This window comes from Bombina bombina, chromosome 11, assembly GCF_027579735.1.
Source record: "Bombina bombina isolate aBomBom1 chromosome 11, aBomBom1.pri, whole genome shotgun sequence".
Lineage (NCBI taxonomy): Eukaryota > Metazoa > Chordata > Amphibia > Anura > Bombinatoridae > Bombina > Bombina bombina.
Window position 1 is genome coordinate 182326282 of NC_069509.1, and position 25000 is coordinate 182351281.

Consider the following 25000-nt stretch of genomic DNA (forward strand, 5'->3'; position numbering starts at 1 on the left):
GCTAAGTCTAACCCTAACACTAACACCCCCCTAAGTTAAATATAATTTTTATCTAACGAAATAAATTAACTCTTATTAAATAAATAATTCCTATTTAAAGCTAAATACTTACCTGTAAAATACATCCTAATATAGCTACAATATAAATTATAATTATATTATAGCTATTTTAGGATTAATATTTATTTTACAGGCAACTTTGTAATTATTTTAACCAGGTACAATAGCTATTAAATAGTTAAGAACTATTTAATAGTTACCTAGTTAAAATAATAACAAATTTACCTGTAAAATAAATCCTAACCTAAGATATAATTAAACCTAACACTACCCTATCAATAAAATAATTAAATAAACTACCTACAATTACCTACAATTAACCTAACACTACACTATCAATAAATTAATTAAACACAATTGCTACAAATAAATAAAATTAAATAAACTATCTAAAGTACAAAAAATAAAAAAGAACTAAGTTACAGAAAATAATAAAATATTTACAAACATAAGAAAAATATTACAACAATTTTAAACTAATTACACCTACTCTAAGCCCCCTAATAAAATAACAAAGCCCCCCAAAATAATAAATTCCCTACCCTATTCTAAAATACAAATATTACAAGCTCTTTTACCTTACCAGCCCTGAACAGGGCCCTTTGCGGGGCATGCCCCAAGAATTTCAGCTCTTTTGCCTGTAAAAAAAAACATACAATACCCCCCCCCCAACATTACAACCCACCACCCACATACCCCTAATCTAACCCAAACCCCCCTTAAATAAACCTAACACTACCCCCCTGATGATCTTCCTACCTTGTCTTCACCATGCCAGGTTCACCGATCCGTCCTGGCTCCAAGATCTTCATCCAACCCAAGCGGGGGCTAGACATCCACTGAAGAAGTCCAGAAGAGGGTCCAAAGTCTTCCTCCTATCCGGCAAGAAGAGGACATCCGGACCGGCAAACATCTTCTCCAAGCGGCATCTTCTATCTTCTTCCATCCGATGACGACCGGCTCCATCTTGAAGACCTCCAGCGCGGATCCATCCTCTTCTTCCGACGACTAGACGACGAATGACGGTTCCTTTAAGGGACGTCATCCAAGATGGCGTCCCTCGAATTCCGATTGGCTGATAGGATTCTATCAGCCAATCGGAATTAAGGTAGGAATTTTCTGATTGGCTGATGAAATCAGCCAATCAGAATATAGTTCAATCCGATTGGCTGATCCAATCAGCCAATCAGATTGAGCTCGCATTCTATTGGCTGTTCCGATCTGTTCAGGGCTGGTAAGGTAAAAGAGCTTGTAATATTTGTATTTTAGAATAGGGTAGGGAATTTTTTATTTTGGGGGGCTTTGTTATTTTATTAGGGGGCTTAGAGTAGGTGTAATTAGTTTAAAATTGTTGTAATATTTTTCTTATGTTTGTAAATATTTTATTATTTTCTGTAACTTAGTTCTTTTTTATTTTTTGTACTTTAGATAGTTTATTTAATTTTATTTATTTGTAGCAATTGTGTTTAATTAATTTATTGATAGTGTAGTGTTAGGTTAATTGTAGGTAATTGTAGGTAGTTTATTTAATTATTTTATTGATAGGGTAGTGTTAGGTTTAATTATATCTTAGGTTAGGATTTATTTTACAGGTAAATTTGTTATTATTTTAACTAGGTAACTATTAAATAGTTCTTAACTATTTAATAGCTATTGTACCTGGTTAAAATAATTACAAAGTTGCCTGTAAAATAAATATTAATCCTAAAATAGCTATAATATAATTATAATTTATATTGTAGCTATATTAGGATTTATTTTACAGGTAAGTATTTAGCTTTAAATAGGAATCATTTATTTAATAAGAGTTAATTTATTTCGTTAGATAAAAATTATATTTAACTTAGGGGGGTGTTAGTGTTAGGGTTAGACTTAGCTTTAGGGGTTAATACATTTATTAGAATAGCGGTGAGCTCCGGTCGGCAGATTAGGGGTTAATAATTGAAGGTAGGTGTCGGCGATGTTAGGGAGGGCAGATTAGGGGTTAATACTATTTATGATAGGGTTAGTGAGGCGGATTAGGGGTTAATAACTTTATTATAGTAGCGCTCAGGTCCGCTCGGCAGATTAGGGGTTAATAAGTGTAGGCAGGGGTCAGCGATAGCGGGGGCGGTTTACGGAGCGGCAGATTAGGGGTTAAAAGTGTAATGCAGGGGTCAGCGATAGCGGGGGGCGGCAGATTAGGGGTTAATAAGTGTAAGGTTAGGGGTGTTTAGACTCGGGGTACATGTTAGAGTGTTAGGTGCAGACGTAGGAAGTGTTTCCCCATAGGAAACAATGGGGCTGCGTTAAGAGCTGAACGCTGCTTTTTTGCAGGTGTTAGGTTTTTTTTCAGCTCAAACTGCCCCATTGTTTCCTATGGGAGAATCGTGCACGAGCACGTTTTTGATGCCGGCCGCGTCCGTAAGCAACTCTGGTATCGAGAGTTGCATTTGCGGTAAATATGCTCTACGCTCCTTTTTTGGAGCCTAACGCAGCATTTGTTTGAACTCTCGATACCAGAGTTAAATTTATGGTGCGGCCAGAAAAAAACCCGCGGAGCGTTAACAGCCCTTCTACCGCCAAACTCCAAATCTAGGCCTAAGTCAGGCTAAATTCATTCTATTCACAAACAAACCACAATTCAAATTTTGAATTGATTTGGAACAGTCTTGATGGACTTACCTGTCTGCTGATTTGTGTTACTTTAATTCTAATTGTTTGTAAGCTCAGTTTGAATCAACTTGAAACCAAGTAAATAGACAAATACACTTTTACCAGCTTTAATTTATTTTAATTTGGTTCCAAACAATGTTTAAACTGAATTACTAGTCATTTGAATGTAATAATTGTATTGAATTATTCTAATGATCCTTATAATTATTAATACTTTTAACACAGCTTGCTCCAGTAATAGATGTCATGCCTATGTTTGCAAGACGATACATCAGTAGCATGCAATTTAAGTTTATAGCTATTTAAAAAAATATTTACTGGAAAATCCACTGCATTGCAAAAGATCTGCATACAAAATAAATGTATTAATAGTATTTGAACTAGCAAAATGCGTATGGGTTTGTAGTGCAGCGGCACAAATCTTTAAAAGTAACCTCAGTACATTTATCATATTTCCTTTGCTTTGGGAACAATTAGGGACATATTATTGCTTAAGCAAAAAGAAACCACTGTGTAATTACAAGACACATCTGCCGTGTTGCTACATAACAACACACCAGCCAAGTGTAAACATTTTTAAAACAAATTAACATCCTTTTTATTGCAGTTATTTTTGAATGGCCAAAGCTCACCTACCATTTCCCTGTTTTGAGGAGTCAACCTGGGCTTTAGTCTGCAGACACCACGGCTAATCATGATCATAAAGTTAATATAAATGTATTGTTTTGCAGATGTTTTCTGATAAAGGCAATTAGGGACAGTATGTAGTAGGGTTAACCGTAAGAAGTCAGCAGGTGCATTTCAAGTTTTAAAAATTAGAAATTGCTCAATTTTCAAAGCTAAACTACACAAAAGGGTGCAAATAAAGAATGAATATATATTGCACAAGTTGTTTTTGCAAAATCACCCTTATTGTACCTACATACTGCTTGGGTGCTATAGGAAGTTTGTGCAGTCTATAGTTTTTTTTTTTGTAAGTAGATGGAGTTTGTAAAGCTAGAAGGGGGACTTTTGCATATAGCGTGTGGGTTATGTGCTGATGGTAGGTGGGCAAGTGCAATTACTGGGTGGTGTTTATGCACTCAGAATAATGATTTGTGCAGTTTGTGGGTGGAGTTTAAACTGTTGGTGGGGGGTGGTACAAACAGTAGGTGCGCTATGAATAGTAACTGGGAGGGGTTTGTGTAGCCAGTAGAAAGATTTGTGCAGTTTGTGGGTGGAGTTTAAACTGTTGGTGGGGAGTGGTACAGACAGTAGGTGGGCTATGTATGGTAACTGGGAGGGGTTTGTGTAGAAAGTAGAAGGATTTGTGCAGTTTGTGGGTGGAGTTTAAACTGTTGGTGGGGGGTGGTACAGACAGTAGGTGGGCTATGTATAGTAACTGGGAGGGGTTTATGTAGCCAGTAGAAGGATTTGTGCAGTTTGTGAGTAAAGTTTAAACTGTTGGTGGGGGGGTGGTACGGACAGTAGGTGCGCTATGTACAGTAACTGAGAGCGGTTTGTGTAGCCAGTAGAAGGATTTGTGCAGTTTGTTGGTGGAGTATAAACTGTTGGTGGGGGGTGGTACAGACAGTAGGTGGGCTATGTATAGTAACTGGGAGGGGCTTGTGTAGCCAGTAGAAGGATTTGTGCAGTTTGTGAGTGGAGTTTATATTGTTGGTGGTGGTGAGGGGGGGGGGTAGGTACAGACAGTAGGTGGGCTATGTATAGTAACTGGGAGGGGTTTGTGTAGCCAGTAGAATGATTTGTGCAGTTTATGAGTGGAGTTTAAACTGTTGGTGGGGGGTTGATATAGACAGTAGGTGCGCTATGTATAGTAACTGGGAGGGGTTTGTGTAGCCAGTAGAAAGATTTGTGCAGTTTGTGGGTGGAGTTTAAACTGTTGGTGGGGAGTGGTACAGACAGTAGGTGGGCTATGTATGGTAACTGGGAGGGGTTTGTGTAGCCAGTAGAAGGATTTGTGCAGTTTGTGGGTGGAGTTTAAACTGTTGGTGGGGGGTGGTACAGACAGTAGGTGGGCTATGTATAGTAACTGGGAGGGGTTTGTGTAGCCAGAAGAAGGATTTGTGCAGTTTGTGAGTAAAGTTTAAACTGTTGGTGGGGGGGTGGTACAGGCAGTAGGTGCGCTATGTACAGTAACTGAGAGCGGTTTGTGTAGCCAGTAGAAGGATTTGTGCAGTTTGTTGGTGGAGTATAAACTGTTGGTGGGGGGTGGTACAGACAGTAGGTGGGCTATGTATAGTAACTGGGAGGGGCTTGTGTAGCCAGTAGAAGGATTTGTGCAGTTTGTGAGTGGAGTTTATATTGTTGGTGGTGGTGGTGGTGGTGAGGGGGGGGGGTGGTACAGACAGTAGGTGGGCTATGTATAGTAACTGGGAGGGGTTTGTGTAGCCAGTAGAATAATTTGTGCAGTTTATGAGTGGAGTTTAAACTGTTGGTGGGGGGTTGATATAGACAGTAGGTGCGCTATGTATAGTAACTGGGAGGGGTTTGTGTAGCCAGTAGAATGATTTGTGCAGTTTGTGAGTGAAGTTTATACTGTTGGTGGGGGCGTTGATATAGACAGTAGGTGCGCTATGTATAGTAACTGGGAGGGGTTTGTGCAGCCAGTAGAATTATTTGTGCAGTTTGTGAGTGGAGTTTATACTGTTGGTGGTGGTGGTGGTAGGGGGGTGGTACAGACAGTAGGTGTGCTATGTACAGTAACTGGGAGGGGTTTGTGTAGCCAGTAGAATGATTGCTGGAGTTAGTGGGTGGTTTGTACATAGGGTTGCCATACTGCTGCTTTAAGGTAGGACACTTATGAAAAAAATACATATTTTTAAAGAAATGTTGTGCCAGTATAAGAGCCCTGACATATGTCATTTTCATATGTGTTCCCACCTTAAAGCAGCAATATGGCAACCCTAGATGTACAGTAAGTAGGGGGGGCTTGTTTTAGCAGTAGATGGGGTATATGCAGTTAGTCAGTGGGACTTGTGAAACAAGTAATTGTGCTTTGTGCATTTAGTGGGTGGGAATTAGGCAGCCGGTAGGTAGGTTAAATGTAGTCAGTGATCCAAGTTTAGGAAACCAGTAAGGGCATGTGCAGTCAGCAGTCAGTGGGCAGAGTTTTGGCATAGGTGGGTTATATACAGATAGTGGTCACGGTTTTGGAAGCCAGTAGGCACAATATGTTCAGTCAGTGGACAGGGTTTTGGCATAGGCAGGGTATGCGCTGTTAGTGGGTGTGGTTTTGGCATAGGCAGGGTATGAGCTGTTAGTGGGTGGGGTTTTGGCATAGGCAGGGTATGCACTGTTAGTGGGTGTGGTTTTGCCATAGGCAGGGTATGTACTGTTAGTTGGTGTGGTTTTGGCATAGGCAGGGTATGCGCTGTTAGTGGGTGTGGTTTTGGCATAGGCAGGGCATGAGTTGTTAATGGGTGGGGGTTTGGCGTAGGCAGGGTATGAGCTGTTAGTGGGTGTGGTTTGGGCATAAGCAGGGTATGCACTGTTAGTGGGTGGGATTTTGGCATAGGCAGGGTATGCACTGTTAGTGGGTGTGGTTTTGGCATAGGCGGGTATGTGCTGTTAATAGGTGGGATTTTGGCATAGACAGGGTATGCACTGATAGTGGGTACGGTTTTGGCATAGGCAGGGCATGAGCTGTTAATGGGTGTGGGTTTGGTGTAGGCCGGGTATGAGCTGTTAGTGGGTGTGGTTTTGGCATAGGCAGGGTATGCACTGATAGTGGGTACTGTTTTGGCATAGGCAGGGCATGAGCTGTTAATGGGTGTGGGTTTGGTGTAGGCCGGGTATGAGCTGTTAGTGGGTGTGGTTTTGGCATAGGCAGGGTATGCACTGATAGTGGGTACGGTTTTGGCATAGGCAGGGCATGAGCTGTTAATGGGTGTGGGTTTGGTGTAGGCCGGGTATGAGCTGTTAGTGGGTGTGGTTTTGGCATAGGCAGGGTATGCACTGTTAGTGGGTGGGATTTTGCCATAGGCAGGGTATCCACTGTTAGTGGGTGTGGTTTTGGCATAGGCAGGGTATGCACTGTTAGTGGGTGTGGTTTTGGCATAGGCAGGGTATGAGCTGTTAGTGGGTGGGGCTTATGCAGCCATTGGTTGTGATCACTATGGGGTAGCAGGCTTCTGAAGAACAACAAGACAACCTGAACTAGCAGTCACTGTACTAAGCTCTGTTCAAAAGCAGGAAATGCATAAAAAAGTGTGAGATTGTGGGACAAAGATCTGACATTTTATAGTAAACTGAGGTTTGAGTACAACTTTTAATTTCACTGCAACAAGGCGCTAAGTGAGATTTGCTCTATTCTCATTTTGTTTGTTATTAATCTGTCAGGGTCACTTACAATTCAGTAAAATAAATTCTGAAACTCAATTTAAAGCAAAGATCACAGTTTGATTTATGCATCTTATTTCCAAGTAAGACGAGAGAGACGTTAGCAGTGTGTATCTCAGATAAAATACGTGGTCCATTTAAAGATTAGACCCCTATTTGAATTCAATACGGAGCGGAAGCTTTTAAAATAAATTGCTCATGTTACATTTTCACAAAGCAGTTTTAAAACTACTTCTTTCAGAAAGGTTATGTAGAATTTTTTTTAGCAAATAGACATTTAAACAAACACATTTCCCAGCAAGATTGTGTGATTATTTCAAATCATGTTTTTGCAGACATAAAATGCTTATCAAGAAATTGGTTTCATCTTCAGCTGGATATTGTAAAGACGAATTTCCTATTAGAAAATCATCTTTGAAAATTTTTAGAAACTGTAATTTAGTGGACAATTTGTGACTTATAAAACATATTCAATTTTGTATTAAGCTAAGACTTTTGCTTCTAGGTTTACAATGTGTCGTGTATTGAACTGGACAGTCACGTAAAAGCTGGACATTTTTAAATGGGTTGGGTAACAGTTTATTTTTGTTTGTTTTTTGAGTGGAAGAGAGTAAATAATAATTATTATAATTATTATTATTATTAGTATCAGGTATTTGTAGACAGATTCCGCAGTGCTATAAACATAGGCCGTATACAAGATAAAATTTATGGGGATCAAATGGGTAGAGGGAAAAAAATAATTTGTTACCCCTCTTCCCCACATAGTGCCCTTTGGCAAGCAAGGAAGAGTACCACTTCTCGAATCAGCTACCTACTAGACAGAGGTCACTTAGAGCAGGGGACATAGTTACAGATAGCTCTAACTGGAAACAGATAAGGGAGATACAATTAGAATACTCAGAAAGGTTTTCAAGTCGTTGTATAAATCTTTAATAAAGTGACCTTTTTATGTTGTTTTAAAAATGTATTTTGTCTTGCGGAATAAGCCATTGTATTCTTTTTTAGTTAACAATTAATTAAAGGGCATCTAAAGTCAAAATTAAAGTTTCATGATTCAGATAAAGCAGCAATTTAAAAAAAAGACATTCCAATATACTTCCATTATTAAAACATGCACAATATTTGTATATGCACACTTTCTGAGGCTCCAGCTCCAACTCAGCATGTGCAAAGTGAGCAATATAACCATATCTGCAATTTGTGATTGGCTGATGGCTGTCACATGATACAGGGGGAGGGAATATTTTTCTTTCATGAGTTAGACAGAGCATGCAATTTTAAACAACTTTCTAATTTACTTAGACGTATACTTAAGGGCTGGCCCATTTGTGGAGCACTATATATCTTAGCTTAATACAAAATTGAATATGTTTTATATTATACATTAGCAAGAGCACTAAATAACAGCACTATTGCCTGTCATGTAGTGCTACAGATACTACCTAGGTATCTCTATAACACAATAATATACATTAGCAAGATCACTAGATAACAGCACTATTACCTGTCATGTAGTGCTACAGATGCTACCTAGGTATCTCTATAACACACAATATTATACATTAGCAAGAGCACTAGATAACAGCACTATTACCTGTCATGTAGTGCTACAGATACTACCTAGGTATCTCTATAACACACAATATTATACATTAGCAAGATCACTAGATAACAGCACTATTACCTGTCATGTAGTGCTACAGATACTACCTAGGTATCTCTATAACACACAATATTATACATTTGCAAGAGTACTAAATAACAGCACTATTACCTGTCATGTAGTGCTACAGATGGTACCTAGGTATCTCTATAACACAATATTATACATTAGCAAGAGCACTAGATAACAGCACTATTACCTGTCATGTAGTGCTACAGATACTACCTAGGTATCTCTATAACACACAATATTATACATTAGCAAGAGCATTAGATAACAGCACCACTACCTGTCATGTAGTGCTACAGATACTACCTAGGTATTTCTATAACACACAATATTATACATTAGCAAGAGCACTAGATAAAAACACTATTACCTCTCATGTAGTGCTACAGATACTACCTAGGTATCTCTATAACACACAATATTATACATTAGCAAGAGCACTAGATAACAGCACTATTACCTGTCATGTAGTGCTACAGATACTACCTAGGTATCTCTATAACACAATATTATACATTAGCAAGAGCACTAGATAACAGCACTATTACCTGTCATGTAGTGCTACAGATGCTACCTAGGTATCTCTATAACACAATATTATACATTAGCAAGAGCACTAGAAAACAGCACTATTACCTGTCATGTAGTGCTACAGACACTATCTAGGTATCTCTATAACACACAATATTATACATTAGCAAGAGCACTAGATAACAACACTATTACCTGTCATGTAGTGCTACAGATACTACCTAGGTATCTCTATAACACACAATATTATACATTAGCAAGAGCACTAGATAACAGCACTATTACCTGTCATGTAGTGCTACAGATACTACCTAGGTATCTCTATAACACACAATATTATACACTAGTCCTAAAGCCCGTTCACACGGGCCATTTTTTGCATTACAGTGGTCCCACCCCTGGCGTTCTCTCCCTCCCACTCTCTTTTGCTTTCTCTCTCCCCCTCTCTTTTGCGCTCTCTCCCCCTCTCTCTCTCCATCTCCCCCTCTCTCTCGCTCCCCTCTCTCTCTCCCCCCCCCTCTCTCTCCCCCCTCTCTCTCTTTCTCTCTCTCCCCCCTTTCTCTCTCTCTCCCCTCTCTCTCTCTCCCCTCTCTCTCTCCCCCCTCTCTCTATCTCACCCCTCTCTCTCTCTCCCCTGTATCTCTCTCTCTCTCTCCCCCCCTCTCTCTCTCTCGCCTCCTCTCTCTCTCGCCTCTCTCTTTCTCTCTCCCCTCTCTCTGTCTCTCTCTCTCCCCTCTATCTCTCTCCCCTCTATCTCTCTCTCTCCCCCCCTCTCTCTCTCTCTTTCTCTCCCCCCTCTCTCTCTCTCCCCTCTCTCTCACCTCTCTCTCTCTCTCCCCCCCCTCTCTCCCTCCCCTCTCTCCCTCCCCTCTCTCCCTCCCTCTCTCCCCCCCTCTCCCCTCTCTCTCCCCCCCTCTCTCTCTCTCTCCCCCTCTCTCTCTCTCCCCCTCTCTCTCTCTCCCCTCTCTCTCCCCCCTCTCTCTCTCTCTCTCTCTCCCCCCTCTGTCTCTCCTCTCTCTCTCTCTTGCCCCTCTATCTCTCCCCCCTCTCTCTCTCCCCCCTCTCTCTCCCCCCCCCTCTCTCTCTCCCCTCTCTCTGTGTCTCTCCTCTCTCTCTCTCTCCCTCTCCCCCCCCCTCTCTCTCTCTCCCCCCTCTCTCTCTCTCCCTCTCTCTCTCTCATTCTCTCTCTCCTCTCTTTCTCTCTCCCTCTCCCCCTCTCTCTCTGTCTCTCTCTCTCCCTCTCTCTTTCCCCTCTCTCTCCCCCCTCTCTCTCTCCCCACATCTCCCCCCCTCTCTCCACATCTCCCCCCTCTCCCCACATCTCTCCCCATCTCCCCCCTCTCTCCACATCTCCCCACATCTCTCCCCTCTCTCCACATCTCCCCCCTCTCTCCACATCTCCCCCCTCACTCCACATCTCCCCCCTCTCTCCACATCTCCCCCCTCTCTCCACATCTCCCCCCTCACTCCACATCTCCCCCCTCTCCCCACATCTCTCCCCTCTCTCCACATCTCCCCCCTCTCTCCACATCTCCCCCCTCTCTCCACATCTCCCCCCTCTCCCCACATCTCCCCCCTCTCTCCACATCTCCCCCCTCTCTCCACATCTCCCCACATCTCTCCCCTCTCTCCACATCTCCCCCCTCTCTCCACATCTCCCCACATCTCTCCCCTCTCTCCACATCTCCCCCCTCACTCCACATCTCTCCACATCTCCCCACATCTCCCCCCCCCCTCTCCCCACATCTCCCCCCCCCCTCTCCCCACATCTCCCCCCCCCCTCTCCCCACATCTCCCCCCCCCCCTCTCCCCCCCCCCCCTCTCCCCACATCTCCCCACATCCCTCCACCCTCTCTTGAGCTGTTTGAGCTCTCTCCACGGCCCTTCACGGGCCTTCACGCTAGGCTCCGCCCCTTTCACGGGCTTTCGCGTTAGGCCCCGCCCCTTCACGATCGGCCACGCCCACTTCTGCTCGGCGCAGTCGGCAGAACAGGTAGGGACTCAGGCCAGTGTGTTTGTCCGCGTGCTGTCTCTACTGCGCATGACAGCTTCGGACAAACACACTTGGCCTTTTATAGTATAGGATAGCAAGAGCACTAGATAACAGCACTATTACCTGTCATGTAGTGATACAGATGGTACCTAGGTATCTCTATAACACAATATTATACATTAGCAAGAGTACTAGATAACAGCACTATTACCTGTTATGTAGTGCTACAGATATTACCTAGGTATCTCTATAACACACAATATTATACATTAGCAAGAGCACTAGATAACAGCACTATTACCTGTCATGTAGTGCTACAGATATTACCTAGGTATCTCTATAACACACAATATTATACATTAGCAAGAGTACTAGATAACAGCACTATTACCTGTTATGTAGTGCTACAGATATTACCTAGGTATCTCTATAACACACAATATTATACATTAGCAAGAGCACTAGATAACAGCACTATTACCTGTCATGTAGTGCTACAGATATTACCTAGGTATCTCTATAACACACAATATTATACATTAGCAAGAGCACTAGATAACAGCACTATTACCTGTCATGTAGTGCTACAGATACTACCTAGGTATCTCTATAACACACAATATTATACATTAGCAAGATCACTAGATAACAGCACTATTACCTATCATGTAATGCTACAGATGGTACCTAGGTATCTCTATAACACATAATATTATACATTAGCAAGAGCACTAGATAACAGCACTATTACCTGTCATGTAGTGCTACAGATGCTACCTAGGTATCTCTATAACACACAATATTATACATTAGCAAGAGCACTAGATAACAGCACTATTACCTGTCATGTAGTGCTACAGATACTACCTAGGTATCTCTATAACACACAATATTACACATTAGCAAGAGCACTAGATAACAGCACTATTACCTGTCATGTAGTGCTACAGATATTACCTAGGTATCTCTATAACACATAATATACATTAGCAAGAGCACTAGATAACAGCACTATTACCTGTCATGTAGTGCTACAGATACTACCTAGGTATCTCTATAACACACAATATTATACATTAGCAAGAGCACTAGATAACAGCACTATTACATGTCATGTAGTGCTACAGATATTACCTAGGTATCTCTATAACACAATATTATACATTAGCAAGAGCACTAGATAACAGCACTATTACCTGTCATGTAGTGCTACAGATACTACCTAGGTATCTCTATAACACATAACATTATACATTAGTAAGAGCACTAGATAACAGCACTATTAAATGTCATATAATGCTACAGATACTACCTAGGTATCTCTATAACACATAACATTATACATTAGCAAGAGCACTAGATAACAGCACTATTAAATGTCATGTAGTGCTACAGATACTACCTAGGTATCTCTATAACACATAACATTATACATTAGCAAGAGCACTAGATAACAGCACTATTACATGTCATGTAGTGCTACAGATACTACCTAGGTATCTCTATAACACACAATATTATACATTAGCAAGAGCACTAGATAACAGCACTATTACCTGTCATGTAGTGCTACAGATGGTACCTAGGTATCTCTATAACACACAATATTATACATTAGCAAGAGCACTAGATAGCAGCACTATTACCTGTCATGTAGTGATACAGATACTACCTAGGTATCTCTATAACACACAATATTATACATTAGCAAGAGCATTAGATAACAGCACTATTACCTGTCATGTAGTGCTACAGATGGTACCTAGGTATCTCTATAACACACAATATTATACATTAGCTAGAGCACTAGATAACAGCACTATTACCTGTCATGTAGTGCTACAGATACTACATAGGTATCTCTATAACACACAATATTATACATTAGCAAGAGCATTAGATAACAGCACTATTACCTGTCATGTAGTGCTACAGATACTACCTAGGTATCTCTATAACACAATATTATACATTAGCAAGAGCACTAGATAACAGCACTATTACCTGTCATGTAGTGCTACAGATACAACCTAGGTATCTCTATAACACACAATATTATACATTAGCAAGAGCACTAGATAACTACACTATTACCTGTCATGTAGTGCTACAGATACTACCTAGGTATCTCTATAACACAATATTATACATTAGCAAGAGCACTAGATAACAGCACTATTAAATGTCATGTAGTGCTACAGATACTACCTAGGTATCTCTATAACACAATATTATACATTAGCAAGAGCACTAGATAACAGCACTATTAAATGTCATGTAGTGCTACAGATACTACCTAGGTATCTCTATAACACAGAATATCAGGGTAAGAAAGTAAATTTGATAATAGAAGTCAATTGGAAACTTGTTATAACATGGTATACTCTGTCTGAGTCACAAAAGACAATGTTGTCATTAGACCGCTGCTTCTTACACTCTTCACCACCTCTCTGGTAGTGAAGAGTTACCATAGACCCTCGCTCCCGATGATTGACAGACGCGAGAGAATGGGCAGGCATGACACTTAGCGGAGTGTGTATTGATGCATATGGGCCACAAGCAAACGTGTGCGACCAGCTTCTCAAGTGTTCTGCACGCCATTTAATACATGGGTACTCTAAGTGCTATTGCATTGTCTTTTTATTGTGTATTTCCCAGTTATTAAATTCTGCTGTATTTAGTGGTCATTTAAAGGGACATAATACCCAAATTTTGAAGCACTTGAAAGTGATGCAGCATAGTTGTAAAAAGCTGACTAGAAAATATCACCTGAACATCTCTATGTAAAAAAAAAAAAGAGATATTTTACCTCAAAATGTCCTAAGTGTTCACACCCCATTTTAAAGGGGCTTTAAGAAGCCAATCAGAATGCTAGTCCTAGGACTTGCAAGGAGTGTGCATGTGGCATGTGTAGGCACAGTCATGTTATTTTCCTATTAATTTTAAGGAAGTTTACCATGAAATCTGATGAGATTTCATTGAAATCTCTTGAGATCACAGCAAAGGCAAAGCATTCCCTAAGCACTGCTGATTGGCTCTATTTTTTAACTGTTTACAGAGCTTTTACTCTGGTGAGCTGTAGAAATTGTGAGGTAAAATATCTTCCCTTTTTATATAGAGATGTTCAAGTAAAATTTTCATGTCAGCTTTTTACAGTTATGCTGCATCACTTTCAAGTGATTTAGCAAATTCATTTTATGTCCCTTTATTATCCTATGGAACCATTCAGAGTGCATTACTGATATCTTTACAACAGCTGTTTTGCTGGCCCACTTCTAAATTCCCCAAAATAATAATTTATTTATTGTCTCACTTTAGTATCTGCCTGCAATTTGTTCTATAATTTCACTAATTTGGGTGTCTTATTACATTTTTTTACAGATTAGAACATATTTATAAAAAGCATTAACAGGATTGACAAATCTCCCATTTATGTCAAATCTTTCCTCTTAGAGTTTATAAACTCCATATGTTAGGTTCTTTCATCCAGTTTAGCTTTCAGATCTGAACAAAGTAAATATATATATCTGTCTTCTTGTTTCAAGTTCTCAGAATTAAAGTAAAAAAAAAAAATCACTTTTATGTAACTTTGATGACTACAATGTGCTATAAAAAACAATAATATAACTTTTTTTGCCCAAAATCAGAGGAGAGTATGAAGTAAAGCTGCAGCAGATAATTGGCTTAATATAATGGCCCAATTAGACTGAGCCTTTAATACCTTTCACACCTGCTGTGATCTTATTTGTAGCAAAACAATAATGTAAAACGATTCTTCCCAGTTGCTGTGTGAGTTTAATTTACCTTTTCTCAGTGTTGAAAACTCTACCCTACCCCTCCATATAATTATACATTATACAGTACAGAAACTATATTAAATATATTTATTTTTATTTTATAGTTTAATAATCTTACACAGACATAAAAAAACCACCAAAAAATAATGAATACAATTCTTACACAATTACATACAAAAATAGGATCTTTGTGTGACAGATTTAAGACTCTTAAACCATTAATGTTAACGCCAAGAACTTCCTTGAAATTAAACTCTTGGAATATCAGACAGGAGTTTATTGTTTTAACCAGCTTTTTGAATATTAATCATCTAGCGAACAGTGTCACTTGAAAAATGAAGTTAGAGTTTTCAACCTATATCATTTAAAGGGATATGAAACCCATTTTTTTTCTTTCATGATTCAGATAGATCATGCAATTTTAAGCAACTTTCTAATTTACTCCTATTATCAATTGTCTTCGTTCTCTTGGTATCTTTATTTGAAAAAGCAGGGATATAGGCTTAGGAGCAGGCCCATTTTTGGTTCAGTACACTGGGTAGCGCTTGCTGAGTAGTGGCTACATTTAGCCCACTCCTAAGCTTACATTCCTACTTTTCAAATAAAGATACAAAGAGAACAAAGACAAATTGATAATAGGAGTAAATTAGAAAGTTGCTTAAAATGTCATGCTCTATCTGAATCATTAAATAAAACATTTGGATTTCATATCCCTTTAAAAGAAAGTTTGTGATGTAAAATAGGATATTTCAACCAATATTGGTTAAAGGGACGGTTTACAATATCATTTTCATTGTCTTAAAGGATAGATAGTCCCTTTATTACCCATTCCCCAGTTTTGCATAAGCAACACAGTTATATTAATACATGTTTTACCTCTGTGATTACCTTGTATCTAAGCCTCTTCTGACAACACCCTGATCACATGACTTTTTATTTATTATCTATTGGCTTGCATTTAGTATTGTGTTGTGGTAACTCTTAAATAACTTCTCGGGCTGAGCACAATGTTATCTATATGACTCACATGAACTAGCAGTCTCTTGTTGAGAAAAGCAAATAAAAAAGCATGTGATAAGAGGCTGTCTTTAGTGGCTTAGAAACAGGCTGACATTTGGAGGTTTAAAGGTTATAAAGTGTCTTAATGGCGCTAACAAGCTAAGGGTGTGTCTGTATGTGACTTTAATAAGTCTATATATATAATAAACAATTGTGAACACAAATGTATAAAAAAGAGAGTAATTTATTTTACATATACAAATGAAAAATGCTTATGCAAGATTAAGACAATAAAAAGTTGTGGCCCCAACTAATAAAAAAGTTCTGATAGTTCAGGGATTAGTAATACGCTATAAAGGGATATTCCCCTATATCTCTTGTTTATAAAGAAACCTCTATGGATAGACTAAATATAATGTGAACAACCTATCATAAGTGATAGTTGATCTGTATATACCAGTAAATAACAGTAAATAACAGATAGCTAGGGCAAAAAACAAGTTGTGGGATACAATTGTATCAATGGTGTAAAAAACAAGTAATGAGATACAATTGTATCAATGGTGTCAATAATGCAATTGGAATCGTATCAAGTGCGGTTAGGAATTTTAAAAAAATGCTATGCATACAATTTCCAATAGTATGCAAATATAGGGGATGAAAGTTCGATTCAATGGAATAATATAAGTATGTCCATATGATTTAAAGGACCTTTTGGGACCTTGTGCATCTATACGTGAGCAGATAATAAATAGAAGTGCCAGTTCATTTGTTTGTTCAAATGTATCTGTGTGTTCTTGAGTCAAAATAAAACCAACAGGTCTGCTGTAAGCTCCGTGATGAGCTCTGCTGTGAGGCAGACTTACCTGGCTGTGTTCCCTGGCCAGCGTATGGTTTGTGCGTGGCGGAAATACTCACAGCGTCTTCACTGCCTGTCACAGCTGTGTCCGTCGGTTTCGCAGCAGCCTGTTTGGAAGAGGTCTCCTTCAATGGTTTCCTTAGTCCTCCCAGCTATGCTCTGTCTGGTTCCTTGAGAGTCTTCTGATGATGTATAAGAAAATGTTCCTCCACAAATACTTCTACGCGTTTCAGCACCGGGTGCTTTTATCAAGATGATTATGTGGAGTGATGGTATTCCTTTTATGTGGTCTTGAATGACCATATGTAGGGCCCGTATGTTCCGGCTAGTTTCTTAAAGTCACATACATTTTGACTCAAGAACACACGGATACATTTGAACAAACAAATGAACTGGCACTTCTAACACTTTGCAGGAAATATTTATTATCTGCTCACGTATAGATGCACAAGGTCCCAAAAGCTCCTTTAAATCATATGGACATACTTATATTATTCCATTGAATCAAACTTTCTTCCCCTATATTTGCATACTATTGAAAATTGACATTCCCTTGTTATTTGTATGCATAGCATTTTTGTTTGAATTCCTAACCGCACTTGATACAATTCCAATTGCATTATTGACACCATTGATACAATTGTATCTCATTACTTGTTTTTTACACCATTGATACAATTGTATCCCACAACTTGTTTTTTGCACTAGCTATCTGTTATTTACTGTTATTTACTGGTATATACAGATCAACTATCACTTATGATAGGTTGTTCACATTATATTTAGTCTATCCATAGAGGTTTCTTTATAAACAAGAGATATAGGGGAATATCCCTTTATAGCGTATTACTAATCCCTGAACTATCAGAACTTTTTTATTAGTTGTGGCCACAACTTTTTATTGTCTTAATCTTGCATAAGCATTTTTCATTCGTATATGTAAAATAAATTACCCTTTTTTTTATACATTTGTGTTCACAATTGTTTATTATATATATATAGACTTATTAAAGTCACATACAGACACACCCTTAGCTTGTTAGTGCCAATCATTTAAGAAATAATAGTTGCACATCATACTGACCTTGTAGAGAGATCTCAGTCTTTTTTGAGAGGCTAAGAGGGTCAGACTAGGTCCAGATTCTTTTTTGATTTTTTCATAAAGTGTATTAATATAACAATGTTGGTTGTGCAAAGCTGGGGAATGGGTAGTAAAGCGTTATCTATATTTTTAAGCAATAACAATTTTAGAGTAGACTGTCACTTTAACCTTGGGACAATGTGAGACTAAAAATGATTTTTTTTAAATAATCTTCATCAGAGTACAAAGTGCTGCATCAGCGCTGGAGAAATAGATACAGCTTAATTATAAATATAACATAAATATAGCAAGATATTAGCTAGGATAAAAGATACATATTTGTTTTAGTAAGTAAATATAAGGAGATTAATAAGGAAACGTATCAATGCAAACACATAGCCATTTCTGTGCATAAACTGGCACTTCTCTAAGGAACCTGCCAGCTGATGCCTTCTCTGCTATATTCAGTATAAATCATTTTTTATTCCAAATGCCACATTTTCTCATTTATTGTCAATAACTTGACAAAAGTTAACAAGACAATATACTCACATTTCATCTCCCTGTAAAGGGCCAGATAACGAGTGGAGCGCTAACAGTTACACGTGAGCGAAAAGGGATTTATCCTAGGTGTTTGCGCACATCAGGTTTTTCACTCATATTACAAGGGGAAAGTAAACACAATTGCTTGAGCTCAGTTGAAGTTAATGCTTATCGGGATAGTGCTTCCTCAGAGCTCTGGTAAACTGTTTCGCAAAACAAAAAAGTGTCACTAAACGCATCAAAAACACGTTACAAAATACAGTTACACTCATAATAACACTGTCTAATAAAAATGATTTTAAAGGGACAGTCTACACCAGAATTTTTATTGTTTTAAAAGATAGATAATCCCTTTATTACCAATTTCCCAGTTTTGCATAACCAACACAGTTATAATAATATACTTTTAACCTCTGTGATTATCTTGTATATAAGCCTCTGCAACCTGCCCCTTTTTTCAGTTCTTTTGACAGACTTTCAAATTACTTCACGTGCACGAGCACAGTGTTATCTATATGAAATATGTGAACTAACACCCTCTAGTGGTGAAAAACTGTTAAAATGCAATCTGAAAGAGGTGGGCTTCAAGGTCTAAGAAATTAGCATATGAACCTCCTAGGTTAAGCTTTCAACTAAGAAGATAGAAAAACAAGGGGCGCCAACATAGTGTGAATCAGTTTGGAAAACTGGAAAACAGTAGTTATAATAAAATCTACTCACAAGTGGAGTGGCACCTAGAACCAACTGGGTGCATACAGGCAGGCTGACATTCAGGACCAGCAGTCAGTACGCTGGGGGTCTCACCCGGGAGACCTATGGGTGGGTCAGATGAGGTAGATGGAGTCGGCTGTGTGTCGTCTGGTGAGCCGGATCGCCACTGAGGAAGTCCAAAGGGCTGTGTTGTTTATCCCAAAAGAGTAGCTGCTCACACGATCAGCCTTGTTTCCAAACGAGTTTCCAATGTCAGTGTATGGAACAAAGGGATAAAAACCAAACTGGGTATAACCACTGCAAACTGTGGTAATATTAAAAAGGCACAGAAAACCGGGTCTGTCTAAAAACAAGTATTTAATTGCTACGCGTTTCTCAGTCCGTAAAGGACCGTTTCCTCAGGCATATACAAAGGTGTTCAACAGGCTACCATTTATACCTGGAGAGGTTTTGGAAATTTTTTTTTTTTTTTTTTTTTTGGAGTGTAGGCGCAAGTGAATGCTTTTACCCCTGTCTTGATTATTCAGTATCCTTATCTAAGGTAATTGTATAAAAAATTTGACACTTGTTTAAATAACAAATATATTTATTTGAAAAATAAGAAAAGAAATCTCTTTAAAAATTCCAATATGGACTTTGTGACACGTGGTTTACAAATTCTGATAGGTCTTGTAACTAATATGTGAAGTCTATGACTAGTGTTACAAGATTAATGGTATAGGTGTATAGTAACAATATGTTTGGTAATGATATATTTAGTGACAATATGTTCATAAGAATTGCAATGAAACAACCTATGTGTTTGGATAATGTTTTAAAAATTAGGACTCTTTAGAGTGTTGTACCTAGTGCATTGAAAACCTAGTACACAGTCTGAAAAGTCAAATTTACAGTTTGAAAGGGATCTTTATGTTTGTAGAGTTTTGCTAATCCAAATATTTCTAGTTTTGCTATATATATAGAAAAAATATTCTTGGTGCTTGTTCCTGGTATCAACAGTTATTTAGCTTTCACATAAATCACTGTCATATGAGAGAGGAAAGGAAAATGTTTGGACATTTGTTGCTTAAAATCTTACAAGTATTTGTTGCTTGAAATCTTACAAATATTTCATAAAACATATATTGCTAAAAAATGTAAACACGTATATTTACGGTTAAAACTGTATTTCTGCAATTATAAAACATATATTGCTAAAAATGTAAAAATATATATTAAAGGTTGAAACTGTATTTCTGCAATTTTAAACTAGCTCATAGTCGGCCGACTAGTGTATGGCAATTTAAAATTGCACAGGAGATTTTTTTATATATTCGTTGGTAACCTAGTATCAATGTTAAAAGAAAGAAAAAAACCACCGGTGGATTTGTTATTTGAAAGTCGTTTTTCTTACCCCAATAGGCAGCGCAAAAAAGTTTTATATTTCACTCACCTAAACTACCATTTATACCTGACAGTGACCCGGAATCAAAATGTGGAGGTCATCTCCAAAGAATTGACAATAAAATGTTAAAAAACAAAAATGCAATAAAAAATGGAACATGTATCAAAATTGTGTTTGAGCAGCAATCAGATAATATATTCATATCATGAAAAAACAAAAAGAACAAAGATAAAAACAGCATGTATTTGCATTGATGAGTAACACCTGTGATAGTGTTTCTGAAAAAAAAAAAAAAAAAAAAGCTAAACCTGTGTATGTATCCTATCCTATAGATAAACATGTTGTCACCTCAAAAGACTATTGGGTTATATGAAAATAAGATCCCAATGGTGACTATTGTTTAGTGTGCAAAACAAATCTGTATATAATCAATAAAGAATATATATAAACTAGAAAAAATATATATATGTTTTCCTCTGGGTTGGGCTCGAACCCTTGACCTTGTGTATGCTAGGCTTTTACTGATCTAAAAGAGCTATTCGGATATGACAACAAATGAGATTGATATCACTCGTAATATACCAAACAATAGTAGATAATATGGATGTATTAGAAATATGAGTTTGCAGAAAACATTGTTCTTGTAAAGAGCCCTCATATCTTATATTCTAGAAACAAAAATAAGATGGTTATGGTCGATAGATTCTAGATAGAACAAGAAAAATGGTCTTTTATGTATCTAGATAATGATTTAAGGAACGCTATCTCAAACTAGCGGTCCCAAATATAAATTAAATGTCTATGTAAATGTTGAAGGTGTTGGATGAAGATTAAATGAAAGAATATAGCAATCCTTGTTTGGAGAGATATAAATACGCTATATGCTAGCTGTTGTAAAACTGGTAAAAAAAGTGATGTAAAAATGGTAAAAAATGGTTTTTTATATATACACACTTTTTAGCAGTATATCATTAGATTTTTTAATATACACAATTTTCTAATATTTCTCAATAGGTTTTTTCCATGAACCATTTTTTACCATTTTTACATCACTTTTTTTTACCAGTTTTACAACAGCTAGCATATAGCGTATTTATATCTCTCCAAACAAGGATTGCTATATTCTTTCATTTAATCTTCATCCAACACCTTCAACATTTACATAGACATTTTTTTTTAAATATATTTTTATTGAGGAGAATAGATAACATGACATACAAGATACATTTCAGACAATATAAAAGTAATGATCCAATATAATCTACAGTCGTCAATGATAACTCACTATGACATTGCCTTTAGCTTTTTCTTTCCCTTCTTTTCTCCTCATTTTAATTTTTAATAAACATAATGAGACAAAACAAAACAGTGCAAAAACTAGTCACTTCTTAGTCTTCAGCTTCTCAATGGCCATTGTGCTTTATTGCAAGGTCTGTGTGTAATATACGTGGTGAGGATGAAAAGAGAAAAAAAAAAAAAAAAAGGGGTCTCCACCGCCCTCCGCCCTCTCACTGGTATAGAAATCCCCACTCCCCTCTCAGTGAAGCAGTCAGCATAAGCTCAGTTTGAGCAAATGGCTTCAGAATCTGCTTTTGCTGATCAATATTCAACGTGCTAATGTATTCCCGCCATTTATTCAGAAAATGTCTGAGTCGTCTGTTCGTGTCTATTTTGGTGTCTAGCTGTTCTACCATTAGCTGATGGTGTATGCATCGTTTGAACACTAACATTTACATAGACATTTAATTTATATTTGGGACCGCTAGTTTGAGATAGCGTTCCTTAAATCATTATCTAGATACATAAAAGACCATTTTTCTTGTTCTATCTAGAATCTATCGACCATAACCATCTTATTTTTGTTTCTAGAATATAAGATATGAGGGCTCTTTACAAGAACAATGTTTTCTGCAAACTCATATTTCTAATACATCCATATTATCTACTATTGTTTGGTATATTACGAGTGATATCAATCTCATTTGTTGTCATATCCGAATAGCTCTTTTAGATCAGTAAAAGCCTAGCATACACAAGGTCAAGGGTTCGAGCCCAACCCAGAGGAAAACATATATATATTTTTTCTAGTTTATATATATTCTTTATTGATTATATACAGATTTGTTTTGCACACTAAACAATAGTCACCATTGGGATCTTATTTTCATATAACCCAATAGTCTTTTGAGGTGACAACATGTTTATCTATAGGATAGGATACATACACAGGTTTAGCTTTTTTTTTTTTTTTTTTTTTTTTCAGAAACACTATCACAGGTGTTACTCATCAATGCAAATACATGCTGTTTTTATCTTTGTTCTTTTTGTTTTTTGTTTTTTTCATGATATGAATATATTATCTGATTGCTGCTCAAACACAATTTTGATACATGTTCCATTTTTTATTGCATTTTTGTTTTTTAACATTTTATTGTCAATTCTTTGGAGATGACCTCCACATTTTGATTCCGGGTCACTGTCAGGTATAAATGGTAGCCTGTTGAACACCTTTGTATATGCCTGAGGAAACGGTCCTTTACGGACTGAGAAACGCGTAGCAATTAAATACTTGTTTTTAGACAGACCCGGTTTTCTGTGCCTTTTTAATATTACCACAGTTTGCAGTGGTTATACCCAGTTTGGTTTTTATCCCTTTGTTCCATACACTGACATTGGAAACTCGTTTGGAAACAAGGCTGATCGTGTGAGCAGCTACCCTTTTGGGATAAACAACACAGCCCTTTGGACTTCCACAGTGGCGATCCAGCTCACCAGACGACACACAGCCGACTCCATCTACCTCATCTGACCCACCCATAGGTCTCCCGGGTGAGACCCCCAGCGTACTGACTGCTGGTCCTGAATGTCAGCCTGTCTGTATGCACCCAGTTGGTTCTAGGTGCCACTCCACTTGTGAGTAGATTTTATTATAACTACTGTTTTCCAGTTTTCCAAACTGATTCACACTATGTTGGCGCCCCTTGTTTTTCTATCCTCCTAGATTTCCTGATTCATCACACCTTGGATTCAAGCGGAGCAAGCCATTTGTTTTGATCCTTTGAACTTTTGTTCTTTATATATCCTTTACATTGAATTTGGACTTTTTATCTCTGAACACTTATCACATATTGGACTTTTCAGTTTTTTGAGTTTAATCAAATTCAACTGTTCACATATTTTGTTGCAAGTCTTTAGGTTTTTGCAATATTCCAACTGATTTTTTGTTTAGGTATCACAATTGTTTCATGATTTTTTGCTTATGTATCACAATTGTTTCAAGTCTTACGGTTTGTAACAAGTCACACATTCTCCTTTGATTAACAAGATTTCACCCAATCATATACACATATACACCTCTACTCTCACATACTTATCTGTCACGGTTCAACTCACACGATATCAGAGGAATTTCATTCATATCAACACAATTTCTATCAACACTACAGCGCGTCCCCTTAGTTTTTTCTTATAGAAAATACTTCTATACTTTATTTCAACTAAGAATACCAAGAGAACAAAGCAAAATTGGTGATAAAAGTAAATTGGAAAATTGTTTAAAATTACATGGTCTATCTGAATCCTGAAAGTTTATTTTGGCCTAGACTGTCCCTTTAAAACAATATTGCACAAAAATGTTGTAAGGGCTCAAATATATGAGATCTCAGGTGTTAGGAAAAAAAAAGTCTGCAAAGGGCTTTAACATAGAGATACCTACATATACATGTCTAAAGATGTGTGTATATATATAAATATATGTTAATTTATGTGTACATATGTATTTATATAGGTATTTACAGACATATATACACAATGAACTTATAAATACATATGTACACATATATAGACTAGAATTCTAGTGACAATTGCCATACATCAACTGTTTACATACACCATTAATATATATATATACAGTATATATACTTCTCTATATACATACAGCCCAGTATATGGTGTGCAAGATGACTTTTTTTGTGTCATTACAAGAAATGTTTATGAAAATGAATGTGAAATAAAGATGTCTGTCCTGCGGAAGAGAAGAAATGGTTAGTCAGACTTGATCAAAGCTTGAAAGCACCCAAGGGACAACTTCACAAGGGTTTGTTAAGTCAAGCTTGCAAAAACTGTGCACTCTTGCAGAAATAAAGGTAACAAGAAGGAACCCAAATCATTATTCAATCCTCAAAATCCTAAATACATCTTCAGTAAGTAACCCATTTATAAGAAAATTCCCCAAAGTCTGCATAATACATTGGAAAGCTGACAATAGCATATCTCTATCTATCTATCTATCTATCTATCTATCTATCTATCTATCTATCTATCTATCTATCTATCATCTATCTATCTATCTATCTATCTATCTATCTATCT

At 37.6% G+C, this 25000-nt stretch overlaps 1 protein-coding gene across 1 annotated transcript in view; it reads left to right on the plus strand.

Moving 5' to 3' along the window:
* Positions 1–25000, plus strand: part of GRIN2A (glutamate ionotropic receptor NMDA type subunit 2A) — a 744878-nt gene that overhangs the window by 245616 nt on the left and 474262 nt on the right. The gene's annotated exons all lie outside the window — the stretch shown is intronic.